This window comes from Canis lupus, chromosome 31 (assembly GCF_048164855.1).
Source record: "Canis lupus baileyi chromosome 31, mCanLup2.hap1, whole genome shotgun sequence".
NCBI lineage: Eukaryota > Metazoa > Chordata > Mammalia > Carnivora > Canidae > Canis > Canis lupus.
Genome location: NC_132868.1, coordinates 15,872,028 through 15,897,544, shown reverse-complemented (window position 1 = coordinate 15,897,544; position 25,517 = coordinate 15,872,028).

Below are 25,517 nucleotides of genomic sequence, written 5' to 3'. Positions count from 1 at the left end.
TGTAGAAACAGCCTGATTCTCTTTTGCTGGTGGTTCAGATCTCACAAAGAAGAATCATGAAACTAGCCTTATCTGCATTGGAGAGAGATGAAAGGAAGATCTTTAAAATATAAGTCTCTGTGCCAAATTCAAGAATAAACAGAGAAAAGAAGATGATCAAATGAACCTAAAGCATGTATTAACCCTCCATCTAGGGAGACTAAATAAATCTCCAGCTCTCAAGGATTGGGAAGCTTCTTTATTCAACATTAAAAAGCATTTATCAAGCACTGTGTTGAGCATTTGGGATAAGAATAATCTCCATCATCAAATGGCTCACCAGCTATTTGGGAACACAGACAAGTAAACAATTACCATAGTAGGGCATCCATAGATAGGAAGACCACACATTCTATTGCCTGACACAATTCTAATTTATTTTTCCAATTTATGCCTGTTATTTTAGCATAATTTTTAAATGAGGAATTATAATTTAATCTCAAATATCTCCCAATTTGTACAATAAATTATGTGGGGATACTCACAGGAATATTATAGGAGCCATGGAAAGGCACTTATTCCAGCACTGAGAGGACTTTTAGGAGGAAGTATTGCCTTAGGTAAGTTCTAAAGGATAAATTAGTTAACCAAGTGAAGAAGCAGGTAGAGGACCTAACTGACTCTCAAAATGCACTAATGGCATCCTGTCTCAACTATTTTCCTAACACAGGAGATTTTTCCTTTGTACTCAAAACTATGTAATGTCACATGTGTGGGGAGGAGTATACTGGTTCCCCAAATTCCTTTAATAAGCCTCTTACAGATTCCAAATTCCAGAAGCATATATGAAAATGACACTGGAGCACTTCATAATTTCTCATAGCCTATTTCTTCCTAGGAATCTGAAGGAATCATGATCACAAAAGGGCCTATTGGCACAATTAAGTTCTAAACAACATCTCTTACATGTGTTAAGCCAGCATTTTTTCCCTTCCAGAAAAGGCTCCTCTCTCAACCAGGTAAGGATGTCAATGACACAGCCCCACTCCTCCCACCATAAGAGATAGCATGTGACCCAGCAGGACTACAGTCCTTTCAGGAGGGTTGATCAGAATTCTAGGATATCACTAAGCATGAGCTGCTGGTTACTTTCTTTACCATCACTTGTTAAATCCTGCCTAAAAATATAGTTAACACAGGATGAAACAGACCTGAGAGAAAGAAAATTCTACAGATGTTCTTTGAATTTCTATATGCAACAATGCCTAATACTCCTGGATTTTACACAGGCTAACAATTATATCCACAGTTGTACAAAGAAAGCATCTTTATTTCTCTGTAACTGTGGAGTAGCAGGTGGGGGGAGACAGGGTGGAGAAAACTCTAGTCCTATCTGATAACCTCAGTTAAAACCAATAATTTAACTCAATCTCTTGCTAAAAGACTCAAGCAAATGTCAGGGTTTCAAAGTTCTGAGCCTTCCCATTTCTATTTAAGAAAGCACATAGGTGTGTGACAGCAGAAGGTAGCCTGGAAGCATTAGAAAGGAAATGAGATTCACTCATGCACAAGTTATTCTTTGGGCTGGTGTTAATTTCTCCAACAGAGTGCCTGTTCTGGCTGTTGCATGGATTGTTGACTGGTTAGATAGGACCAGTCTCATCTCTGATCATTGTGTGGGTATCTGCTGCTGCTAAAGGCTACAGCTGTTCTCTTGGCTGGGGCAGTGTTCTCAGTGGGCACTGGTCACCCTTTGCTGAACTGGGCCCCACCCGAGCTCTTACTAGGGGCATGGTTTTCCCTAAGATAAACTGGGACTTCCACTCTGCCTCTCATCCAGATGTCCTCACTTGAGCCACTGGCTGTGGACTTTGTCCCCATCACAAGAAAAGATCTCGTAGTTAGCCCACCATTGGCACCTTCAGCTACCCCATCCATACAGAACAACTGAACTTGTGGATTCTTTCCACACTACATGGAATCTAAGGGAGACTCTCAAGGCCCCTAAACTCAGATCCTCTCTCCATCGAACCACATTGAGCCATCAAGGTGACTTTGACATGGCTGCACACAGGCTGTTAAGATTATCTCCTCCCAGACTACAATGGGAACAAGGGAAGGAGTCCCTAAATCCATGAACTCCCCTCATGAAACTTCAGCTTAGCAACACCCATCTCATAGTTGGCTTTTCAACCCCTAGTCCAGGAGAGTGAAAAAGACCAGTTTTCCCTTTTTTCTTTCCTCTTCATCAAGGCCTTCCATATTTAAAATTGATCAAAAAACAAAACAACTCCTTGACCAGATTCATTCTCTTACCTCTACATATATTAAAGGAGGAGATAAAGGAATTTACAAAATCCTTTTCTTTATCAACCAGATCTCACTTGCAAGTCTGTTATCTTGCATGCTTCAAAATTCTGTTTTGGTAATAGCTGATGATTAATCCTGCCTTTTTCTTTGCACTCCTGCAGTTACAACCCTAATTTAATCGCCTCCCTAGCCTCAATCAAGAACATGTAATCTAAAGTGTAAGTGATAAGCATATTAAGTTTTTAAATTATTACCCTAGATCGACATTCTCAAAGCATGATCCTCAGATTAGCAGCATTATTAGAAATACAGATTCTTGGACTTTACCTTAGGCCAAATGAATCTGAAACTTCAAGGATGGGGCCCCAAAAATCTGTATTTAACAAGCCCCTTGGGAATTCTGATGCATGCTAAAGTTTGAGAACCACTGCCTTATGTGTATTTTTACAAAAAATCCTCCTTCAAAACGATCATGGTGTATTTGTTTCTCACAAGCTTTGCCATCTTAAAGAGGTCACAGTACCATTTTAGAAGGGTCACTCTGAGTAGCCCCAGAGCTGATAATATTTCTTATATCATGCCTTATTCTCTCAGCAAGGTAATGATGTGGGAACTCGGGAGGAATACAAGGGATATTCTTCTTTGGACATGAGCAGCACAAATGCAAAGTACCTGCAGAGTGCAACAAATCCTAAATTAGCTCTGAATCTCCATCTACGTCCCTGGTCCCTGGCTTGACATCATCTGAAATGAGAAAAAGGAGCCCTTACTTAAAGGTACATCTAGCCTTCACATTTCAAGGTTTTTCTAGCTTACTTGTGGCAGTCTGTCAGACCTGCCACATATTTTATTTTTACATTTCTTCCCTCCCTCAAGATTCTACTGCTCTTGAGGCTTAAATATTAGGATGCAGGGTTTCTGGAATTACAAAATTTCCAGGCTGCAAACATATGTACTATACCTAGTTGACTGAGACATGGAACACCAGACTCCATGTCAGGACCTCTAAATATATAATTTAGAAGACACTGAAAAAAAAAGATTAATATGCATATATAATAATATCTACCTTATTGAAGGCTTATATTTTATTTTAGCTGTATGCTAAGTCAATGGATATACCAATCTAGGTTGTAAGCAACAGAAACTAAATCTAGCTAACTTAGGAAGAAACCTGAAAAAGAAAGATTCTGAGTGATTCAATGACATGATGGGAAGGCTGGAGAAGAAACACCCATTCATCTGAGAAGAAATGAGAACAAGGGCAACTCCAGGGTTCCAACTAGCAGGAACTGATGGATGTGTTTTTTGGGAATCACTAATAAACATTAGCCAGAAATAAAATGTGTTCTTATACCTTTTTGTGGTCCTCTCAGGAAATAAAGTCCCAGAGAGAAACTCTGATAGACTAGCTTGAACAACATGTCTACCGTTTGGCTAGAGAAAGGCAGGACACTTTGAACAATAGTCTCACTAAGAGGGAAAAATAAATTTCCAAAAAAAGAAATCAAGCTGCTATCTCAAAAATAATTTAATAGAAATGAATGTTGGGTGGCCAAGGTATATCTATCACAATAATACCAATGAAGCCACACAGCAAGTGTTAGCTGAGGAACCTAAGTCCAGAGAAACTATGGTGGCCCAAAATCCCACAAAGTATACCCAACCTTCTGCCTAGTACATCACTCGTCTTCCCTTTTCACCCCATTCATCTGATATTGACTCTACTTCCATGCAAAAATAGTGAACTCCACACTGAGAAAATAGTAGCTATGCACTAACTTTTAAAAACCCAAAGGCTCTAGTGCTAAAAAAGCAACCCCATTAGCAAGCTTCCTCTCCCCATATTCCTCACTTTTGCTCTGTTATGCTCAAAGTGAGATATGTGGGGCCCCCAGGAAATGCATTGTGCTTTAAGTAAATTGCCTTAGCTTTACCATGAACTAGCTATGACACTTTGGGTAGGTTATTTAACATCTCCAGGCCTCCGTTTTTTCATTTGTAAAATAAACAGGTTGGGTAGAATCTCTAAAATCCCATCTCTAATTACTGTTTATTTATTTCTAAGGCCATTGCTTTTCTCTAAGTTAGCAAACTCCTAGATAGGTGGTATTGTACCTTCCAGCATATGTCAATTGATCCCCTAAAGCATATCTAATACCATTATTTTCAGAAGCTGTGGTCAAACAAGGGGATCTAGCCCTTGACTAAAATTACAGAAAAGAAGGTACTTCCTCCACTTCCCAGTGCCTGGATTGAACTGGTCTCTTCCACCACCTCAGGTACATAAGAGTCCTTCTAGATATAATATTTAAACAAAATCTATGTGTGTGTTTGTAAATGTAAAATGGAAGTGTTTTAATAATAATACAAGAAATAGCCTAATACTAATCCTTGATTTTTTTAATTCACTAAATGATGTCACGGAGAAGTATAAATTTTTAAACTATAAATACATCTACCTTTCATCACACTGTGTTAATCGAGCCCTTTATGTGAAACAATACTATTAAATTCCTATTAAAGCTTCCCTGAATAAAAAGCTATTTTGTGACACAGAAATCCACTTTTTCTAAATCTCATTTCTTTTTATCTTTGACACCACCATTCTGCTCTCTCTTTGTGCAAAAGAGTAAATCCTTTCAGAGCCAACAGGCTCAAATACCATAGCGAGTGAGATTACCAATACTGACATCCCAGCTGAATAAACGGTAAGGAGCATTTCTTCTCACCTTTCACCTTGAAATAATCACAGCACTGGAAGTATAGCTCCTGGTAACAAATGACAGAAAAATCATCCCTCTCACTTTAGCCTTGGAAATTGACTTCAATAATGGCTGATAATGTTACTCTTTTAAAAATAAATTTTAGCAGGAATAATATCAAATTTAAAAAGAAAAACTTAGACAACAGAACCTCCTTATTTTTACACTCATTTGCAAGGTCAGGAATTTTCTCCACTTGTATTCACCAAAAATATTTCCCCTTACTTATTTAACATTTTTAAGCACTGGTTCCAAGTTTCCTTCATCCTATTATCAACAAATTATTTGAGAGTTACAAGATTAACTCTTCCTTAGCTAAAAGCTCCCATCTCAAATCCCCCCACGTGGTAGTGTGTGGCACACAGGAGGTCTTTTAAGTACTCATTGTAATAATTTAAAATTCCTTTATAAATACAAGGAAGTATATAGGTATAACTCAATGTTCTTCTGGCAAATAAAAACCTACATTGAGTCAATCTTATCATTATCTTCTCCCTTTTCTCCTCTACATCTCATCCTCATACTCCTGTCATCATCTACCGTGGTAGGGCCAGACAATAAAATTTGTCATATTTACCTCCTCTCTAACTCCCTGTATTAACTGATCACTAAATCTCATAATGTCTACCTCAGAAATGTCTCTCAAATGTACCCTTTTATCTCCAGCCCACCTCCACTGCCCTAACACAGACTTTCCTCATCCTCTATGGGAGCTACCATAATAGTTGCTACTCCTTATTCTCTCTGATCCTGTTTCTTCCCAGTTCACTCTGTGCAATGGCACTGCCATCTGCCACCTGCTATCTTCCCAAAACAAAGAGGTAGAAAGATCAGTCACTGGCAGAATAATGCAGCAAAGCTGGGAGGGAGTGGAAGAAGAAACACTCCCACCTCTCTTTCCTCTTACTCTCTGACCTCCTACTATTATCTCCAATTGGCTGAATCCAAATGGAAGCCAGAGCTGATCCTGGGTGATACAGATGCTAAGGGACAGCCCCCTAGGGAGGGCAGAGCTAGGAGGAGAACAAATTTAGGGGGGCAAATGGAGACATATGGGGCATAACCTGCACATCCCTACCCTTTCCTCATCTTCCAGATGACTACTCTACCTATAAGATCCAGTTCAAAAGTTACCTTCCCAGGGAGAATTACTCCATTTTATATATATTTTTCCATATATATATATATATATAATTTATAATATTTCATTGCAATTTGTATGTTTACTTATCTTTTCCCCCAAATTCTTAGGCTCTCAAAGGCTGCAACACTATTCTATGTTTCATTTAATTTACAGTCCTTGGCCTATTATTGACCCTCATATTATAGTCCTGGTGCATGTGTGTGTGTACATATTTCAAATGAATGGAGTGAGATGCAAATAGGGCTTCCCCAATATTCTCTGTGTAAGGAAATAACAAACAAAATCAAGTGCCATGTATCTAACTCCACAGACCCTGATGCCAGACTGCAGTTCCCTATGTCCACATTACCTGAAGGAAGTGCATGGGGGATACCACATATCTAACCAAGAAAGAGCTCTTTAATGAATTACTTAATGGATGAAGCAACTTACTCCCACTAAACACAAACTGCCTGTGTTAGTGCATTTGGGCACTAACAAAATACCATAACAAAATACCATAGCTTGGGTGGCTTATAAACAATAGAGATTTATTTCTCATAGTACTGGAGACTAAAAGTCCAAAATAAGGTGTCACCAGATTTGGTGGTTGCTGAGACCCCACTTCCTGGTTAATAAACAGTTCTTTTCTTTACTGTATCCTCATAAAGAGGAAGGGCTAGAGAGCACTCTGGGGCCACGGACTCTTTCATAAGGGCTCTAGTCCCACTTATGAGGGCTCTACCCTCATGACCTTACCATCTCCCAAAGGCCCCATCTCCAAATATCATCACGTTGTAGATTAGGTTTCAACATAGGAATTCTGAGGAGACTCAAATATCCAGTCTATGGCACTCTTGTAAAACCACCTCAAATGACCAACCTTCAAAGTTACTCATGGTATCTCTGGACGCCATTTGCATACATGAATGTTTACCTCTTTCACCCTGATGCATTGAGATGTATATGTGGCAGATGCAGTGTATATCACGCCCACACAGCATGACTTAGTAATGCTATCTGACTTGAAATTGGGACATCAAAGCATTTGTCCACACAAACTTGACATGTAATTTCCTCTCTAGAAAGTATTCTCACAATCTCTTCTAGATCCTTTTCTCTATATTTTATTGAGGTTGTATAATTTACATGGACAGTGATCTGTTATAGTATATCCATAAGATGGAATAATATACAGCCTTTAAAATGTTCATAGTTCATTATCACTATGATAATGACATCAGAAGACATTTATGAAACAATTTTAAAAAGGAAAAAATGAAGTTGCAAAATTGATTATAATAAAACAGTTAAAACATATTTCAAGAGGCAAATGCAACAAATTATTTATTAACAGTGGTTATCTCTGGTGGTGGGATTGAGTATGACTTTTATTCTTTGCCTATATTTCCTTTGTTTGTTATGCTTTTTCTAAAAGCACCATTTGCATATTTTTTAAATCAATCTATTTATTCTGCAAGCATACCTCTCTGTATTGCTAATGAGGCATCAGTCAAAGGAGCACTGTAAAGCCTAGTATAATTTTCATACTATCACAGTCTCTTAAGATCAAGTTATAGCTCAACTTCTAAAACAGTTCTGTTGTTTTTTAAGGATTTTATATATTTATTCATGAGAGATACAGAGAGGCAGAGACATAGGCAGAGAGAGAAGCAGGCTCTATGCAGGAAGCCCGATGCAGGACTCGATCCTGGGACTCCAGGATCACGCCCTGGGCTGAAGGCAGGCACTCAACTGCTGAGCCATCCAGGGGTCCCTAAAATAGTTCTGTTCTTAATTCAAGACTAAAAATGGTAAATACATTTTTAAAGCTAAAAGTATATTGGTGAGTCTTAATACTGTTCCTCAACTCACTGTGCTTCAAGTTTGCTACTAAAGCAAAGTTTCCTACTCATACCAGCTTATCTTCCTAATAGTCACATCCTCCTTTCTTCTAATCATACAACCCCTCTCCCTATCAACCCAAACTCAAAACATTAGAGATTTTCACTTCTGTTTTCATTTATTCATTCAACCAGCATTTATTTAACACCTTCTGGATGCCATCCAGGTGGATGCTAATAATACAAACATGAAAAGATACCTCTGCTTTTGAGAGCTTTTAGCTTGGTAAAGGCAGACGTGAACCAATTTCAGTACAAATATGATCACTAAGGCAGGTACAAAGTTCCGAGTTAAAATTCTATTTCTAACTGAAGAGTTAGGGAAGTTTTTACAGAGGAGGTGTGCTGAATTGGCACCAGGAAGATCTGTACTTTATTGCCAGGTAGACAATCAAGGAAGACCATTCTAGCAGGGAAGAAGCTTACGTAATGGCTATAAAGGCATTAAGTGGAATGTTCTCTGGAATGGAAAGGTATTCAGCGTAGCTGGAGTGTAAAGTGAGAGCAGAGAGAAAAGGCCACACTGCTAGCCAAGAGATAGATCATAAAGATCCTTTTATATCCTCCCATGGAGTTTAGGTGATATGGAGGTAATGAAAGCATTTTGAATGGGGAAGTGACATAACCAGGTTTATAATTTAGAAGGATCATTCCAGAGCTGTGCTGTCACTATAGAGGTCACTAGCCATGTATGAGCACTTGTTATGGCTCATCCAAACTGAAATGTCTTATAAGTATAAAGTATGTACCATATCTCAGTTGGAAATAAGGGGATATAATATACCCCATTAAGATTTTACATTGGGGATGCCTGGGTTGCTCAGTCAGTTAAGCTTCTGCCTTCAGCTTTGGTCATGATCTCAGAGAGCCTGCTTCTCCCTCTCCCTCTTCCCCTCTCCTCCACTCATGCTCTTTCTCTCTCTCTCAAATAAATAAGTAAAATCTAAAAAAAAAATTTATACTGATTACATGTTAATAACATAATAAAATTTTGGATACATTCGATTAAATAAAATATTAAAATTAATTTTACTTATTTTTTATTTTTTATTTTTAATGTCTTACTAGAAAATATAAAATTACATATGTGGATGCTTTCTAATTCTATTGGACAGCGTTGCTTTAAAGTTAAGGGAAAAATAGTTTAGAGCTGTGGTTAGACTAAGATCAGGTAAAACAGCCAAAAAGTTATCACAGCAAGAAAAGAGATGAATACCTCATCTAGAAAGAGGGTGATAGGGATGAAGTAGCAGGGAATTAATGTGGGAGACATTTAACAAAATGTTTCAACTGACTTAAATGTTTCAAAATGTTTCAAAATGAATCAACTGACTTAAATAATGTAGTAGATGTGGGTAACAAAAACGTCTAGAATGACTTCAAGTACTCTGGTCTGCCCAAGTAAATGGATGGAGAATTAACCAAAACACACTCTGTGAGAGATAAAGCCAAGATTCAATTTTCAAATACTGACAATATCTATTGTGTCACCTACAGTGAATCATATAAATTTTTTGTGCCTTCTTTTAATCATAGTATAATAGAGCTAATAATAGTACCTATGACATAAGGTTGTTGAGAGGATTAAATAAATTATGACATTTAATGAACCCATAACAGTTCCCTGAGACATAGAAAACACACAAAGGAAGTTTACTCTTGTTATCGTTGTGTTGTTCGTATTCTATGTTCTTCCTTCACATCTTCTATGCCAACCGTTTTTCAAGTCCTTTAGTCTATCTAAACATTATCTCTTCATTCTGTTGCCACCATTCTATTTGAACTCTCACCACCCTAATTCAGATTTTCATTACCGAATCACCTGAACACATGTAATAATCAACTGGTCTCCCCCATATTATATTTCCCTTCACTATGATCTATCCCACACCTGTGTGGCAATCATGCTTTCCAAAGCACATCTATGATCATGTTATTTCCTGATCAGAAAATCTTTAATGCCCTCCCTCTATTACACTACAGGAGCTCCTGTCAAATGCTTGTCTTTGTTTCTGGACTTTCCGACCAAAAGATTTCTGCCTCCTTTCTTATCTTAGTGATCTAGCAGACAGGGAAGAAAAGCAGGTCATCATATCTTTGTTCTCATTAATAGTCCTGAAGTATACAGTCACCTACAAATTCTCTTCTGGACCTTACTCTTCCTTTGGTTCTCTAGGGCTGGAAGTACTTCAGATGCCTGAGAAAAATCAAGAATCATTCAAAACTCCTTACCATCTCAATCCCTAAAAGTTCAAAGAAAGAAAAAAAAAAGCTTCCCAACACTTGCCATTGTCATAATTCTAAGATCATTTAACTTCTGCTATCAAATGCCCATGTATTCCAATCTCTTCTTCTCACAACTGTTTCTGATTTATGCTTTCCTCTTTTTGGTTGTGGCAACACTTAATACACTCATGAAACCTTTGAGGTCCTTTATTATTTACTGAATTTTGCACTAAGGAGATTCATTAGTATGACAAAGTGTGACCTCTCCATCACATTCCTGATATATTTTTCCTCCTTCTGCTAATCTTATGTGTTTAATATCCTGATCTATTGTCATCCAGTTGTATTGGGGGTAAGAACTCTTTTAATGCATGTAACTGGAGGAACAAGATATCCTGCCCTATCTGAGAGATGGTCTTCCACAATCCTTCCAAAATATTCACGAAGACCAATAAGGAAGTCTATTAATAAACAAGAAATCTTCAAGAACTGAAATGCATCATAAATTTACTAAAAGTTTCCCCTAGGCCACTTCAGGTACTGTTAAGTGATCTCAATTCTAGGAGAGTGGGGAAGGGCATCAAGAATGCCAAGTTTAGTACACTAGTGAGCCACTGTTACTGATAGGGGTATATGCTGGTAACAGAACATAGGCTTAATTATTTCACCAAACCAAGAGTTATCTCTAGCCCATCTTTTATTCTTAACTTGGCAATGTAAATAAAAATCACCAACTAACAATTAAACAATATCATTAGAACACCACTACAATGACCACAACAGTTTATAGTATCAACTTGTCAAGAGTACATTCCAAAGTGTTTACAACATTCTAATTCCCCTTTGAAATCTCTAGACAAAGATGACAGAATAACTTTTCCCTTCCAAAATTCCATAAAAATGACAATACAGGGGATCCCTGGGTGGCTCAGCAGTTTAGCACCTGTCTTTGGCCCAGGGCACGATCCTGGGGCCCCAGGATTGAGTCCCACGTGGGGCTCCCGGCATGGAGCCTGTCTCTCCTTCTGCCTGTGTCTTTGCCTCTCTCTCTCTCTCTCTCTCTCTCTATCATAAATGAATATTTTTTTAAAAAATGGGAATACAAAGGAGAAGGAAAGAGCAAAGCAATTAAACAATGGAAACAAAAAAAGGGCAAAAAATTCTGAGCAACTGCTTAAAGACACAGAAGATGTGAGATCAGAATAACAGAAAAAAGAGAACTGAGAAATTTGTTGCTGTCTCCAGAGAATAAATTAAAAGACAAAGAAGTTATATGAAAAAAATTAAGAGACTGAATGTAGATCTAAAGATACAATACCTACCTAATTGAAAGTGCAGTAGAATAAAATGGAGTAGATAGTGGATAATCAAGGAAATAAAAAGGAGAATTTGAACTGAAGGAAGCTTTGATTCTTCAGATCAAAAAAGTCCCACCAAATACAAGGTAGAAAAAATGGGAGAAGAAGAAGACACATCAAGCATTTTCTAAACTTTAAAGATAATGAAAAAAATCCACAAGCTCCCAGAGAGAAAAAAATGTATATTCTGCAAATGAATAAAAATCAGATTGGCATCAGACTTTTCATCTTCAAAAATTTAGAAAACAATGAAATAATGGAGCATTGTCTACAAAGTTCTAAAAAGGAAGGATTTTACACCTGTAATTAATTCATCTATATATTAACCAGGCAGGAGGGGAAAATAGACATTATTCTTCATGTAAAAATTTCACTACTACCAATAAATTTTCTTTCTACAAAAACTTTCCTTGGTGATGTAGTTGCCATCAAACAATGCAATTATTGAGACAGGATTCAGGAGTCTGTGTCATGGTTAAGAGTATAGATTCTGGAGGGAGATTGCCTGAATATTGAATCGTGGATAACCATTTACCAGCTATATATTCTTGGGCAAGTACTTAACCTCTTTGCATTTCAGTGTCCTTATCTGCAAAAGAGGATGATTTGTAGTATCTACATTACAAGGTTGTGAAATTTTAGTTGGTTAATACAAAAATATTTGGTATAATGCCTTTACACAGTAAACATTACATAAGTTTTTGCTATTTTTTTAAGATGGAAGAGGGGTAAAATGCTAAATTAAAAATAAATAACATGACCTCTGGTTTTAGCTCCAACATGTAAATAGCTTATAAGTAGTCACTCCTATCCTTACAATAAGAAAAAAGCTGAGAAAACTAAAATTCAATCATATTTATTGGATTCATCAGAAAAGTCAGGTCACAGGGCAAACCACCACTCTGAAATCATAGCCAATCACAGCTCACAACAGTTTATAATATCAACACAGATATAATATCAATCACAGATGTAATCAGGCTACTCTGTAACAGAAGCCACTAGAGCCATAAATGTAGGGTCACTTAAAATGGTAATTTTATAAATTATTAGAGGCCAAATGTGGACTAGCTCAATAGTGAGAAATTGCTAGGAGCCCAAATTTAGGGAGGCCCCTACACTTTCATGGGTTTTATCCCCAATAATCCTGCCAGGTTCTCAAAGTAAAGATCCAAGAAAAATTCCTTTGCGTTTGTGGCAAAGAAAGTGGAAATGTAAATGCTATGAAAGAACCAAGAGCATTCTCCATGAAAAGGTCTACTCTCCAAGAAAAACATTTTATCAGAGCCTCATCTGACCATGGAGAAAGGGCAAGTACCCAACTCCAGCCCCATCTAACCTTCTTTTCTGATCTAAAGGGGGAGAATAAAAGGATAAGAAACATTTGTGAAAGTCACAACACAAGGACAACAGTCCATTAAAAACAGATTTCTGGGGCATCTGGATGGCTCAGTTGGTTAAGCACCTCCCTTCCACTCAGGTCATGATCCCAGGGTCCTGGGATCCAGCCCCACATCAGGCTTTCTCCTCAGTGAAGGGCCTGCTTCTTCCTCTCCCTCTGCCTGTTGCTCTGCCTACTTGTGCTCTCCCTCTCTTTTTGTCAAATAAATAATCTTTTTTTTTTAAAACTGAGATTTCACTATAAAATTATAAAATGTTTCCTCTCCTCTGTATCTTAGTACCACATCAATAGGGCTTCAATATAATAATATTGGAGTGGAAGGAACTCCAAGGTACAGATTATATTTAAGAAGAAGTTCTCAGAGAAACACAAATACAACAGGAGAAAGAAAAACAAGGACACTAAGGGAAACTGAAGCCTCTGGCATCTACAACTATAGGCAAGATTAAACACAACATAACTCCTAACCAGATTAACATAAAACCTCACACTAAAGGCTTATTTATCTCAGTTCCCATTAGCCAATAGTGTCTGGTTTTCTTTTCTTTTTTTTAATTTTTTAAAAAGGTTTATTTTACTTATTTATTGAAGAGAAAGAGAGAGCACTCATGCATGGGTGAGGGAGGAGCAGAAGGTGAGAATCTCAAGCACACTCTGCACTGAGCTGGGAGCCAACGGAGGGCTTGATCTCCAAACTCTGAGATCACAACCTGAGCTGAAATCTAGTCAGATATTTAACCGACTAAGCCACCAGACACCCCATAGTATCTGTTTTAAACAAAAAAATGACAAAAAGGAAGTAAAAAAAAACCACTGTCTAAAGAGACAAAGCAAGTATCAAAACCAGACTTGATACTACATAGATTTTGGAATTATCACATGGGGACCTTTAAATAACTATGATTAATATGTAAAGAGCTCTAACGAAAAAAGTAGACAAAATGCAAGAACATATGGGTAATATAAGCAGAGAGATGAAAACAAAGAAAGAAAATGCTAGAAGTAAAGAAATACACTGATAAACCTTAAATGGTTGTTGCTATGTGAAAGAAGCCAGTCTGGGGAAGGCTGCATGTGCATGATTCCACCTACATTACAATCTTTAAAAGGCAAAATTATAGATAGAGTAAAAAAATCAGTGGTTGCCAGAGGCTTAGGGGGAGTGGAAAAGTTAGATGATTTTTAGTACAGGGGATTTTGAGTGCAGAGCAAGTATTCTGTATCACACTTTAATGGTAGATATATAATATCATGCATTTGTCCTAATCCATAGTATTTAACAAAGCAAAAAGTGAACTTTATTCAAATTTTACAATTACTTAGGAGATCAAGGGATTCTACAAAGGAATGCAGACTGTGACAAAAGGACCTAACTGTATTATAAATGTATGGAAAAAAACCTCACTGAAAGGGGTAGAGTTAAAAGGTGTTGACCTGGGATGTCTGGGTGGCCTAGTGGTTGGGCATCTGCCTTCAGCTCAGGGCATGAACATGGGGTCCTGGGTCGAGTCCTGCATTGGGCTCCCAGCAGGGAGCCTGCTTCTCCCTCTGCCTATGTCTCTGCCTCTCTCTGTGTCTCTCAGAAATAAATAAGTAAAATCTTTAAAAATTAAAAAGGTGCTGACCTAAGTAACTTTAGAAATGAGTGGAATCTATTAGATTAAAGGCAAAGGAAGTGTCCATAAGCATTATACTCAAGTTATTAAAATTGTTTCTCATGGGGAAATGAATTAACAACACTGATACTGTTTTACATGTATATTTGAATTTAACGAATAAATGGATAACGGATGATAGAAGCCCATTTTCTCACTGTTAGAGTGGGAATTTGTAAGTAAGTAAGAGGAGTAGGCAAGTATAATCCAGATGGTAATGGATTAGAACCGGAGCCCTCAGTAAGAACTCATCTCTAGCTTAATATGACTACAGATGACTACATATAGAAGTATTTACAGATATGTGCCTATACTGAGTGAGTATATTTCCTTGCTCTGTTAGCTGAGAGAACCTAAAAAAATGACATCCAGTAGCATGAACATACCTACCACCCAGATCTTGTTTCGAATAACATTCTTCAATAAAAGGGCCCAAAGTTTCTTGGGGAAATCGCTGACTCTAGGACTTGTTTAGAAAATACACGAAGTGAGAGCATTTTATGTGCCAGAAAGCTAGAAAGTGCTCAGGAAAAGCAAAACAAAACAGAAAACAAAAAAAAAAAATTTCTACACTGATGGAGGCATATGTGAAAGGGACACAAGAGCCAACTGGAAGAGCTCCCAGTGGCCAAAGATGGAGTGATTTTAGCAAAAAAATAAAGTAGTAGTGAATCATAACCCAAAGTATAAATACTTTTGAGTCCATATCAATATAAACAAATTACTGAATAAGTAAACAGAGGAGTTAAGATGCAAAGGTATTTAAAAAAAAGAAAAGTCTGAGAAACTGTCAGAGCCAAGAAATCTAAGGAAATATGACAACAAGGTATAATGTGATAGTCTGGATGGGATCCTGAAATGGAAAAAGTATATTAGATTAAAAAAAAGAAAAAACTAAGGAAATCTGAATAAACTTGGGGCTTTATTAAATAATACTATATCAATATTGGTTCATTAATTATAACAAATGTATTATAGTAATATAAGATGTTAATAATAAAGAAAAATTAGTATTAGGTACATAGAAACTCTCTGTATTATCTTTTAAATTTTTTTCTGTAAATATAAAACTGTTCAAAATAAAACCCCTATTTAAAATGAAAACATTGATAAATAAATAACACCTTAGAAACAAAATCTAGATGATTATAATACATCTTGGTTATAAGAAATGAAAGACAGAGATGGTGTAGGACTATAATACACTTAACCACTAATTTTTTTACATAGAAAAGTTTAAATATGTTCATTAAAAATTTTAAGACAAAGAACAAATATAGAGGGGGGTGAGGGGGTGGGCAAAACAAGTGAAGGGGATTAAGATGTACAAATTTCCAAGCTATAAAATAAATAAATCATGAGGATGTAAAAGTATAGCATAGAGAACATAATCAATAATGCTGTAATAACTTTGTATGATGACAGATGGTAACTAGACTTATAGTAATCATTTTGCAATCTATATAAATTTCAAGTCACTGAAACTAATATAATATTGCATGTCAACTATACTTCAATTTTTTATTTTTTTTTCATTTCTTTTTATTGGAGTTCAATTTGCCAACATATAGCATCACACCCAGTGCTCATCCCACCAAGTGCCCCCCTCAGTGCCCATCACCCAGTCACCCCAACCCCCACCCACCTCCCTTTCTACTGCCCCTTATTCATTTCCCAGAGTTAGGTGTCTCTCATGTTTTGTCACCTCACTGATATTTTCACTCATTTTCTCTCCTTTCCCTTTTATTCCCTTTTACTATTTATTATATTCTCCGAATGAATGAGTCCATATAATGTTTGTCCTTCTCCAATTGACTTATTTCACTCAGCATAATACCCTCCAGTTCCATCCACGTCAAAGCAAATGGTGGGTATTTGTCATTTCTAATGGCTGAGTAATATTCCATTTATACTTCAATTTTTTAAAAAGAACATAGAAAATTTTCTTCAAGCCACTAAAGTAAAAAGGAATAAAGAAAATAATGTAATCTAGGAGGAAAATCATAAGAATAAAATATATATATACACATAATAAAGTATGATAAAATGAAAACATAAAATAAGGTGATGAGAATAAGACCAAATATACCAATAAAAGTAAATTAAAGATTTAATTTCTAGCTATATGCCACTTACAATTAATAGAGAAAGGTTAAAAATAAAGCATAGACAAATATATGCCAGGCAAATCACAATAAAAGAAAGCATGTGTGGCATTATTAGCAGCAGAAAAAAATAGAATTCAAGTCAAAAAGCATTAAATGGAACAAGGAGGGATTTATAGTGATATAAGCTGTAATTCCCACAAGAAGATAACTATAGTTATGAACCATCATGACTAAACAGCATACCATCAAAATATAAAGCAAAAGCTATTAGAAAAAAATGTGGATTGTATTCACAAAGTCGCAATTAAAATAAAAAACCTTAACTCATCTCTCTAAGAAAAGGACAGGATAAGTAGGCAAAAAAAATAAAGAAGTTTCCAGAGAATTTGAATAGCACTAACAATAGCATTAATGTATATAGAATGAATACAAAACATACAGAAACTATCTTTCCTTTCAAACAACTCTGGAAATACTACCAAAAACATAGCCATGCATAAAGTCACAAAAACCATCTCATTGAATTCCTCAAAGTTTACATTTACAGGCCACATTACTCAGCCACAATTCAATACTAAAAGTTTACAACAAAGTATCTTAAAAGACATCAAAATTAATCTATTTGCAAATAAACAATTATGAATATAGTGTATATTAAAACCTCTGGGGTTTTTTTTTTTAACCATTAGGAGAAAATACATAAATTTAAATACATTTATTAGAAAACAACTGAAAAATTAATGTTAACTTAAAGTTCCTTTAAAAAACAATGTGGTCCTGGTACAGGAATTAAAAATAGGTCAGTGGAAGGGAGAGAGCCTGGAAATAAAACCAGGCATGTATGTGAACATAATAAAAGTAGTATTTCAAATCTGTGAGGAAATGACAGATCACTCATTAAATAATACTAGCACAATTATATTGGAAGAACTTTCTAAAGAACACTGTTATGATTTTCCTGACTTGTACAAAGGAAAAGTTGTCCTGTGGCCACTACTTGGATCCTAAAGCTTCACTGGGAGAAATCTTTCCTCAAGAGATTAACTATGATGTTCAGATCCCCATTCAGAAACAATCTCCTGGCCCATCAGCCTCATAGAAACCCCACCAGCTCTGAAGAGTAACATTTTCAAGCTACCATTTATCAAACAATTGGGAAGTGTCTGGTACTGTGCTAAGATGCTTTCACGAACTCCAGTCCTCATAATAACACTGCAAAATAAGCACAACTATTTCCATTTTAAGATGAGGCAAATAGAAGCTCAGAGGCATTAAATAACTAAATCAAGATCACAGAAGCAGGAGTGCCTGGTTCCGTAGTTGAGTGTCTGACTTAAGCTCAGGTCATGATCTCAGGGTCCTGGGACCAGGCTCTGGTCAGGATCCCTGCTCCAAGGGCAGTTTGCTTGTCCCTCTCCATCTCCTTCTGCCTGCCCCTCCCCCTGCTTGTGTTCTCTCTCAAAAAATTACAATCCTTTTTTTTAAAAAGGTAAAAAAAAAAAATCACAGAAGCAATAAATAGCCTAATTGGGGCTCAAATATAGCACTGACTTCAATGCTCATGCTTTGTACTGCACTTAATCCATCCTTATCTGGTCACAGATTTGCATTTTGAGTTTGTTACAGGTTGAACTAAGTCTCCCAGAAGGATGCTGGAGTCCACAGCCCCTCCTGTGAAGGGGAAATAGGGTCTTTGCAGATGAGCAAATTAAGACGTGGCTATTAGAGTGGACCCTAATCCAATATGACTAGGTCTTTATACAAAGGGGAAATTTAGGCACAGACACTGAGAAAAAAATGTGAAGCAAGACATGGAGAATGTCTTGTACAAGGCAAGGAATGCAGAAAAATGCTACCAGGAGCTAGGAGAGAAATGGAACAGATTCACCCTCACAGCCCTCAGAAGAAACCAACCCTGCCAACATCCTCCTCTTTGACTTCTAGCCTCCAAAACTGTGAGGCAACATTTCTGGTGTATAAGCTACCTTGTGTGGGAAACTTTGTTACTACAGCCCCAGGAAACTAATCTAGGGCTACTACAGACCGAGGAAACTAATCTAGGGCTCATTTATCCTCCTGCAGGTCTTTCACTTACCTCAATCCCAAATTTAAGAACTCCCATTCTCTACAAACTGAGGGTTGATGGAGGAAAGTGGGTGCAGGGTGGGCTAGATGGGTGATGGGTATTAAGGAGGGTATTTGTGTTGAGCCCTGGGCACCATATGTAAGTGATGAATCACTAAATTCTACTGAAAACAAAATTACACTACATGTTAACTAACTAGAATTTAAATAAAAATCTGAGGAAAATAAAAGAACTCCCATTCTCCATTCTTTTTTTCCCTATGTTCTCCATTCTTAATATCCCTGATATTCTCTAACCATCTCCTTATACTACAATTCTGTATCCTCTAAACACTTGTTTCCTATTTGAGTTTGTGTTTTTCCAAATATAGTATAATTCCAAGTTATAACATTATAATGCCATTCCTTTCTCTCCTAAAGATATCACTTGCTTTACAATTCCTAAAACAGGACATTATACATAGTAAGTATGCCACTATATTTGTTTGACATTCATACACTTTTGATATATAACCGCTATAACCCTTAATAAAGCAATTTAGCTATATGTATCAAGACTTCCAGAGGCTTTTACTATTTTTTTTTTGGCTTTTACTATTTAACTTATTCCCATTTTGAGGAATTTATGTCAGATAAATAAATTAACAGGAGGAAAAAGTCATATGCACTGCAACATAATCTAAGAGTAAGTATTTGGAAATAAATCTAAATTATTCAAGTAGAATAATAAATTAAATCAAGGTACCTAAATCTGTGAAGTATCATGGATTTATGAAAAAGAACATTTAAGAAGAATATATGAAGCGTGGTAAAACATTTTCTACATCAAATGAAAAGTAGTTAATACAATTAGAAACATGAGTATAACTGTGAGACATTTATATAAATGCTCAGAGACTAGAAAAATGCTAAGTAAGAATACACATGACTTGTATGATGTTTTTGTTTTGATGATTTTAAAAAGATAGAGGAAAAATCTGCTTAATTAATTTCTTTTGTCCTTCAGAAGAACTGGATCATGGCCTCTGCACCACAAAGCAATCGAGCTGCACTTTACATTTTTGTAATTGATCCTTGGCAGTAAATCCTTGAGGACAAACCCTGACTACAGTCAGTTCAAAAGTACTAAAATTGGGATATTCAATCTCTTTCCTCATTGATGACTCAGAGCATGTTGTTTATTTCTGAGCTAAAACAATACAAAAAACATGAATCTAAAATGAAAAACTAGTCAAACTCTGCAAATAGATGCCACAGCAGCAAATCAAAGAATAGCCTCAATATAAGCAGTGTAGAAGTGCCTGTCTCCACACAGTCTCCCCCATCCCCCTGAATATCCACATACTGGAGGCCCCTCTGAAGGTATATATACAGGACAAGGATGGTGGCCATCACCTATACCACATGAACTCTATTCTATTGCAGACCTTCAGATTCAGAAGATCGGGTCATTGTGCTGGTTTTGCCTCTCTCATCAACTCTTTTCTCACAATATTTCATGCATCTAAAATTATTGTCATTGCCACAGAGGCAGTTCAGGCTCCTGTTATTTCAGGATTGGAACATTATAATAGTCTCCAATGCCTCACTGGAGATTCAATACCTGTTCACCTGTTCAGGCTCTATGCCATCACCACCTTATATATATAAATATATGTGTATATGTGTATTACTGTGTGTTTATATAATATATATTACATGTTATTACACATACAATAATATATATTATATGTATATATACTCTGGTAGCAACATGGACATATATATTATTTATTATACATTATATATTATGTATTTAATATCTACACATATATAATGTACATATACATTTATGTATTTTTATCTATACATATATATATATACACATATATTTAATTAGTGAGAATTGACTGAATGACCACTGGTTGCTGTGCTAGCTACTAGAAATGAACAGACTCTGTATGGGCTGAATGTTTATATGTCCCCAATATTGATATATTGAAGCCCTAATCCCCAATATGATATCTCTGAGAAGATGAGGTCTTTGGAAGACAATTAGTTTATACAAGGTAATGAAAGTGGTGCCCTCATAAAGAGATGGAAGCCCTTACGAGAAGAAGAGGCATAAGAGCTCTCTCCATGCATGCACACCAATAAAATCCACGTGAGGATATAACAGGTGGACATTACAACCCAAGAAGCAAATCGTCAGCAGACACCAAATCGACCCACACCTTGATCTTGGACACCTTAGCTTTCAGAACTGTGAGAAATAAATATCTGTTGTTGAAGCTATTAAATCTCTGCTATTCTTGTTTTAGCAGGCCAAGCTAACCAAAATAGACTCTGCCTTCAGAGAGCTCATGATATGTGGAAAAGATAAGTGTTAATAACCAACCAAAATAAATAAACTGTTTCAACTCTGATAAAAGCTATAAGACCAAGCACATGGTACTTTAGGAGAGGAATTGGCAGGAGGGCAAAAAAGACTTACCTGAAGAAATGGGGATCCAGCAGAAATTCAAAAAAGGAGACGTTAGAGGAGTAAGAACTGAAAGCACCTGGGAAGGTAGTGGGGCCACAGTGTAGAGGGCCTTGTAGACCATGTTAAGGATTTAGTCTTACCTAAGAATGATAAGAATTTATTTAAACATTTTAAGTTTAGAAGAACATGATCTTATTTGCCTATAGAAAAAAATCTCTTTGGTTGCTGAGGAGAAATTTTTTTTTTAAGATTTTATTTATTTATTCATGAGAGACACAGAGAGAAAGAGAGGCAGAGACACAGGCAGAGGGAGAAGCAGGCTCCATGCAGGGAGCCTGACATGGGACTCAATCCCGGGTCTCCAGGATCACACCCTGGGCTGAAGGCGGCGCTAAACCGCTGAGCCACCTGGGCTGCCCTGAGGAGAAATTATTATGGAAAAAAATCAGAGTAAGTTTTGCAAAGAGACTAGTTCAAAAGTGACTGCAGTAGTTCTGGGTGGGTTGTTTGCAGCACAGATGAAGTGAGTTTATATGAGAAATATTAAGAAGATGGAATCAATAGAATTTGGTGAAATATATAAGTTGGTAAATATAGAAATCGATTTAATTTGGGTTGGGTATGGTGGGTAAGAGGACAGGTTAAGACTGACTCTTGGATTTCCAATTTATGTAAGTACATGGATAGTGGCTTCATTAAGGGAAACAGAGAAAACTAAAGAGGATCGGATTTGGGTTGGAAATTGTGATATCAGTGAGGAACATAGCGACTCTGAAGTACCTTTGCATCAACTAAGTAAGATGTTAAGGTACCTGAATACATGACTTTGTAGTCCAAAGGGGAGATCTAGGCTGGAGAGAGAAACTCATGAGTCACTGAGTGACTCATTCATTCAATTCAGTCATTACTGAATGTCTGCAGTATGCCAGGAACTATATTAAAAGACAGTGGACACAAAAAAGTAGTAAGACACTAGCTCCCTCTTCCAAGAGGAATGCCTCTCTATATCCTACACAGTAAAGTCCAAATATTTATATTGGTAATATTCAGGTTACAGTCTGTCCCAAATTATACTGCCCCTTTTATGAGTAAACTCTCAAGTTTCCAAATTTTCTAAACCAGCCTAACTGGTTACCACTCTCCTCCCAGCTAGAATGATGAGTTCCTGCCTCTATAACACTTTGCCCATAAAATACTCTGTCCTTCCTCTACTTTCCAACACAGGATGTCTTCCTTTCTTCCCTGTACCTATGGAAAATCCTTGAGGAGGTGGGTCAGTTTCAGTTCTTTTTCCTCACCAGATCCTTCCAATAGTTGACTGTAAAGATGACTTAATTTCCTCCACCATAAAATTCATAAATGTATTTTCAATGGGAAGCCCTATCAATAATTTAATTTGAACATATTTGACAATACAACATTCCTTAGCAGCTAGCTAGCTATACAATAGGGTAGATGCTGTTGCAAATGTTAAGCCAAATATGAAATGGGAATTAGAGCTTCCTCCTAGGAAGATATTTGCAAATGATGTATCAGATAAAGGGCTAGTTTCCAAGATCTATAAAGAACTTCTTAAACTCAACACCAAAGAAACAAACAATCCAATCATGAAATGGGCAAAAGACATGAACAGAAATCTCACAGAGGAAGACATAGACATGGCCAACATCCACATGAGAAAATGCTCTGCATCACTTGCCATCAGGGAAATACAAATCAAAACCACAATGAGATACCACCTCACACCAGTGAGAATGGGGAAAATTAACAAGGCAGGAAACCACAAATGTTGGAGACGATGCAGAGAAAAGGGAACCCTCTTACACTGTTGGTGGGAATGTGAACTGGTGCAGCCACTCTGGAAAACTGTGTGGAGGTTCCTCAAAGAGTTAAAAATAGAACTGCCCTACGACCCAGCAATTGCATTGTTGGGGATTTACCCCAAAGATTCAGATGCAATGAAACGCCGGGACACCTGCACCCCGATGTTTATAGCAGCAATGTCCACAATAGCCAAACTGTGGAAGGAGCCTCGGTGTCCAACGAAAGATGAATGGATAAAGAAGATGTGGTTTATGTATACAATGGAATATTACTCAGCCATTAGAAATGACAAATACCCACCATTTGCTTCCACATGGATGGAACTGGAGGGTATTATGCTGAGTGAAGTAAGTCAATCGGAGAAGGACAAACATTATATGTTCTCATTCATTTGGGGAATATAAATAATAGTGAAAGGGAATATAAGGGAAGGGAGAAGAGATGTGTGGGAAATATCAGAAAGGGAGACAGAACATAAAGACTCCTAACTCTGGGAAACGAACTAGGGGTGGTGGAAGGGGAGGAGGGCGGGGGGTGGGGGTGAGTGGGTGACAGGCACTGAGGGGGACACTTGACGGGATGAGCACTGGGTGTTATTCTGTATGTTAGTCAATTGAACACCAATAAAAAATTAATTTATTAAAAAAAAAGAGCTTCCTCCTAAGATAAATTTATGCCTTTGTCCTTCTTATCCTCTAGCTAGAGAGTCTCCATTTTTACTAACAGTTCTCAGAACTAAAAAATTTTTCTTTCACTTCCCCAGCTCTTCCCCCACCTTTTTTAGTGGGAGTGGGAGGTGGTCTAGAAAAGAATAGCATTAAAAGAGATTGCTTTCATTTCTCAAAAAGTGGTACCACCATTTATAACACAATGTCTCATAACTTCTATATGAGTTTCCAGATTTTGTAATAAAAAATTAAATCTGTGTATTACTTTATCAATGTGCTTTTTATGATTCTGTAATTCAAATGGAAAACAAGAAGCAATATACATTCAATATTGTTTTAAATTATATAACATATGTTTTAAACCCCAAGTTGGTTGACATAAAGCTATAAAGTATAAAGCCTGAGGAATCTAGAAATAAATGGCAAAGGTAAATAAATAAAACACAACAGTTAAATGCAAACTGCAATCTCACAATTATAGGAGGGAACTCTACAGTAGGATGACAAGCTAATATCATGGTTTTCCACTTGGAAAAAAGCCTTCACAGAGCAATACTTTTCAATGGTATTTTGCCAACTTAACACAGAGGGAAATAATTTCACTTCTAAAATTTATGTACCACTTAAACAAAATATAACTCATTTAATAATACAGTCACACCAAAGAGGGATCTTGAGCTTGCCTCATCCCTCAAACACAGCTAGATCAACATAAAATCATTTTGAACTAGGAAATGGACCTGAGAAATAAGAAAACAATCTGCACAACTGGAGGGAGAGAACATGGCAGTTGGGAGTTTTGGAGATGTGAATTGGGGGAGAGAAAAGCCAAGGTGTCAGAAAGGGAGCGTAGTTAGGGAGAGAAGCAAAGCAAAGTAAGGGAGAGAGTGGGAGAGAGAACAGAATGAAGGATTCACACAATATGTTGTGGTGAGAGGATGCCATGGGTCACATTGGGACAGATAGCTCCCCTTTCTGGAGTACATTTGTAAGAGGGTATTTTGCCTCTCCAAGGACAAAGAGCTGCGAGGAGCTACTAAGTGGCTGTTCAGCTGCAGGGAGCAGAGGTGCACACAGAGGGCAAATAATCTGGTTGCAGTTTCTCACTGTGACATCACAACAGACTTCAGCCACTGTGTGTGTGCATTCTAAGACTGCTTTTCTGGGACAGAATGGTGTCAGGCACACCAGGTGCCTCTCTTCCCTGGGAGGGGAGCATGTCCACGCCTTGTTGGGCCCTTTAAAATATGGAGTTTTGAATCCTAGCCATTGGCCACAGATAAAACACAGGAGAACTATGGTACCAGGCAAGCTAACAGCAGGTACAGACAGGTTAAGGTCAGTGATATGACAAAAGCCTAGAACACAGGAAAGAAAATTGTTTGCTTTTCTGTGAGGGCCTCCTGAATAGTGTTAGCCATGAGTTCCCCACTCCAAGGACAAGAGGACAGGGTAATGCCATCTTCCACACCCTACCAACCAGCAAGCACAGTGCAACTTCAGAAAGAAACACAGTGCTTCCAGTGGAGGCTGGACTTACACCAAACTCCACCACCTCCTCACCATACCCGCAGGGGCATCTTTGCAAAGGCAAGTCTGACTGTAAGCCAGTTCACTCAGAAGATCAACACAGGTCCTCCCACATG